The 4,113-nt window shown below is 45.4% G+C and overlaps 1 pseudogene; it reads right to left on the reverse strand.

Moving 5' to 3' along the window:
- Positions 1 to 931: 931 nt before the first annotated feature.
- Positions 932 to 3,839, reverse strand: LOC136465133 (uncharacterized; annotated as a pseudogene).
- Positions 3,840 to 4,113: the final 274 nt, after the last annotated feature.

Raw genomic sequence — 4,113 nt, forward strand, 5'->3', positions numbered from 1 at the left:
GTGAGGTGATTGAGATTTGAGAATCCAAGAGAGTAGCCTTATTAGTGAATCAAGAGTAGCAAAGTGTGCATCCATCTTCTCATTAGGCTTCGCGTGGTCAAGTGAGAGTTCGTGCTTGTTACTCTTGGTGATTGCCATCACTTAGACAGCTTGGTGGTGATTGGGAGTTTGGTGATCACCCGACGGAGCTTGTGGGTGACCCAACTCAAGTTGTGACCGGCTTTGGGTGATTCGCCGCGATGGAGTGTCGAAGAATCAACCCTTAGAGAGTACTTGATCCTTGCGCGGATCAAGGGGGAGCTACACCCTTGCGCGGGTGCTCCAATGAGGACTAGTGGGGAGTGGCAACTCTCCGATACCTTTGCAAAACATCGCCGCGTTCCTCTCTCTCTTTACTTTGAGCATTTACTTTGAGTATTTACTTTGAGCAATTAAATACTTGTCTTTACATTCATAGAATTGACATGCTAGAGTAAGTTTGGAATATAGGTTGCAAGTCTTTTGTGCGTTAGTTTGATAGAAACACTTTTCTAGGCACAAGGGGTTAATTGAGCTATCCATAGGATTTGATTATTGCAAGAAAATTTAGAATTAGCCCAATTCACCCCCCTCTTGGGCATCTTGATCCTTTCACGCGCCAATCATCTAGCAGCTTTATGATATTGGGTATACTTGCCATTGTAGTTACTTTTCCATTGTGTTGTAGTGAAACTCCTCTCAGACTTCTTTGCATCATTTGTGTTGAAAACCTTAAATGGACTTGAGTGTCGTGAAGTACCAAATGTTTGTGCGACGATCTCTTAGGACAAATGTGTTCGATAGCTAAAATGTCAGCCTACATCAAAATTAGGTTCTTACTTCTTAAATTTTGATCTGAAAGAATTGATGCTAACAACAATAAGGGAAACAAGTGGTAAAGTGTAGTCATAATTTATCTTGAAACATCATTGCCACGAGATTTTAAAACAAGCAGAAGCCTAGAAACTGAATTTTTTGCAACCGAAGCTTTCCTATTTGAGGACTAAAATTTTGATGCATGAATATAAATCCTAGATAAATGGTGAGCCAGCGTATGAAGCTTATGTGATGAACACCCATGCTCTAGCACCACATAGTAGAGAGAAACCTCAAGAGCAGCCTCATTATTTTCATACAAAACTTAGTTGTCATTATCAGCTAGGTTTTCTTCAGTATTAGCAATTTCATAGTCAGTGCCCCAAATCTGATCACATTTTGGAGTTTCATCCAAATATCAATCTTCTTTGCCTCTTCAGTGGCTTTACCTTCAATCTCTCTGTCCTCAATAGCATTACCATTAGTTACTTTGCTCTGAATAGGTTTATCATTAGTGACTTGACATTCAACGGCCTTATCATCCTTTATTTCATCCTCAATGTCCTCATCATTCTTTGCTCCGTCTCAACAGCTTTGTCATCGGTGGCTCTGCCTTCAACAGTGCTATCATCCTTGATTCTACCCTCAACTGCTTTATCATCTCCGGGTTATTAGTAAAAAAAGAAAAAAATCCATCTCAAAGAAAAAAGGAACAAAACTTACACCATTTAAACATGAAAAGATCAGACAAATATTAAAACAATGGATATTAGTATGATTGTTATTTTACATCTATAGGCAACAAATCACAAATGAATCATTGATGTCTAATGGAATGCATAAATAACCAACGCCATAGTCATAAATTAAGTCTGTTGAGTTAAAGAAAAACAGGGAGACAAAAACAACCATTTCTCTTGTTTATCTGAACAATCCAACAGTTGCCGCTGCTTTCACTTCACCAACAGAAGATAAATATCAAGTCACTGCTAGTTTCTTCCAAACTGTCATGCCTGCTTGTTCACAGAGGTGGGAACATCATCACAAGATTATGTAAATTCAATTAGCATTCTATCTCTTTCTAGCATGAAGCCAATTATGGCTACCGGCTCAAGATTATGATTTAGTAGTACATACTACCACCTTATTAATTCTAGAGCTCAGAGAAATGATGTGGTAAGATATTTTACTTCCTTAAATAGTCCCTATTTGTATTATTACCAGCAATAATCTTAGTATTTTTTATGAAACTATCCGAAGGTACAAAATTACGCGTGACAATCGAGTCATGCAAAGATTAGATAGAAAATATCAACGATGTATGAACCCCGTCATCTTCTTCCTCATCATCGTCCCCAGCATCATTCTGCTCAATGGCTCGCCATGGTACAGCGGCAGATTACGCACCATACAAAAATAGGAAAAAAAGATTATCAAGGTTGACTGAATTTTGACACTGGTCTGTACACTCACAATCACCGATTTCAACGAGCGCCACCAGCCTGTCGGCAATGTCGAGCTCCTCGATGTCCTAAGGGGGCACGCGAAGGCCTCGAGATCACGTACTCGCCACCGACAACATCATGTATGCCCGTTCCTGCAAAAAGCAGGAGGAATCAGCAGCGATCAGCGAAGTGCCCGGCCTGAGCGTAATCGACCCCACGAGATTGGCCTCTTGCTAGCTCCTGGACGATGCGGGTGAGGGTGAGATTGTCCTCTTGCTAGCTGAGGCCAGTGAACGGCCACCTCCCATCAGCCGGCGGCGCTACCGCCACCGCAACGTGGTAGAAAATCATGTTTGGTTGTTTTGCATGAAGGAAAATCATAACCTCTTGATGAGAATAATTTCTTATTTGATTTGATTTGATTGATTGATAGTAGTTTTCTTTTGCATGCAAGAAAGTTATATCACAACAGGCGTGATGGTCGCGCGAGGGAGCACTTCCTTTTGCATGGAAGGAAACTGCCATGATTGCCACCGCACGCGGGTCTCATGCAAAGAAAATCAACAACTGCATACAAGGAAAATCAACAACTGTCGTGATTGTCGCACGGAGGTGGGATCGATCACATGGGGTGGCAGACGGATGAACCAACGCAATTGTCGCACCAAAACGATGTCCACTCTTTGTTCTTTTTAGTTGTAGGAGATATAGTATGTATCAACTCTATGTTACAGGACTTGGTCTCCTATGCACTCACTCTGTTCCAAAAAGACGGTCATTTTAAGAGTAGATGCGCGAACCAAGGAGAAGACCAAAAGACCTACATACCCCTATGTTATCTACTTCCCTTTCCTCATGTCTTCTTCCCTGTCACACCTCCTTCGCTCTAGCAGTGGCTACAACACTCCACCGTCTCGTCCCCTGCGCGTTCGCGGGCGCCTCATGGTGTCGTAGCAACATTGATGTCCGATTTGCCTCTCCACTAGGCTCCCCTGGTGCAAAGCGACAGTGGTGGCAGACATCATCGAGCGTAGCTGTGCCAAAAATCCTAAAAACCAAGCCCACCGCGCTGAGCACCACACCGAGCCCCGCGCTTGCCTCGTTGACGACAGATATGGCGATGGGCCGGGGGCGGTGGAGGAGAAGATGAAGGTGGGGTGGACTCCGCCTAGGTGGAGAAGAGGAGGGAGGGCATGACTTCCGCGCCGGTGGAGGAGAAGATGAAGTCGGGTCGCGACCTCCACGCCGGTGCAGGAGAAGAGGAGGGAGGGCGCGACCTCCGCGCCGGTGGAGGAGAAGTGGGGGCGGGAGAAGTGAGGGGCGGGAGAAGTGAAGGGCGGGCGCACCCTCTGTCGTCCGCCTCTCGAGCTGGGCGTCGATCTCGACGATGGCTACCCATGCATCTCGGCGGGCGGAGGGTAGGGCCCGCTCTGCTCCGATCGCACCGACGTTGGCGCGCTCCACCTCGACGCCGGCGGCCTTCCTCTCGGCGCCGCACGCGGAAAAGAAAGGAAGATGGGCACCACACATGAAAGAGAAGAGGAAGATGGGCGTGGCCATGGTGGTGTGTCGGAAGATGCGGATGCTGAGATAATGGCCGTAGGCCTGCAGCCTCCTTGTACTGGGCCAGAGTCTAGAACGACTATGTTTGCAGGACATTTTTTGGTTGCCAAGGCGACCGTCTTTCTGGGACAGAGGGAGTAGACTTGAGCAATTTAGATCTAGTCAGATCCTAGTGTTTGATGATCAAGGTATGGACAGCAAAATACAAACATTTTTCGACCCGATGTGTGTATTTGAATTATTTTCATACTAAACCACGTACAATCTGCTT

Source organism: Miscanthus floridulus, chromosome 7 (assembly GCF_019320115.1).
Source record: "Miscanthus floridulus cultivar M001 chromosome 7, ASM1932011v1, whole genome shotgun sequence".
NCBI classification, from domain to species: Eukaryota; Viridiplantae; Streptophyta; class Magnoliopsida; order Poales; family Poaceae; genus Miscanthus; species Miscanthus floridulus.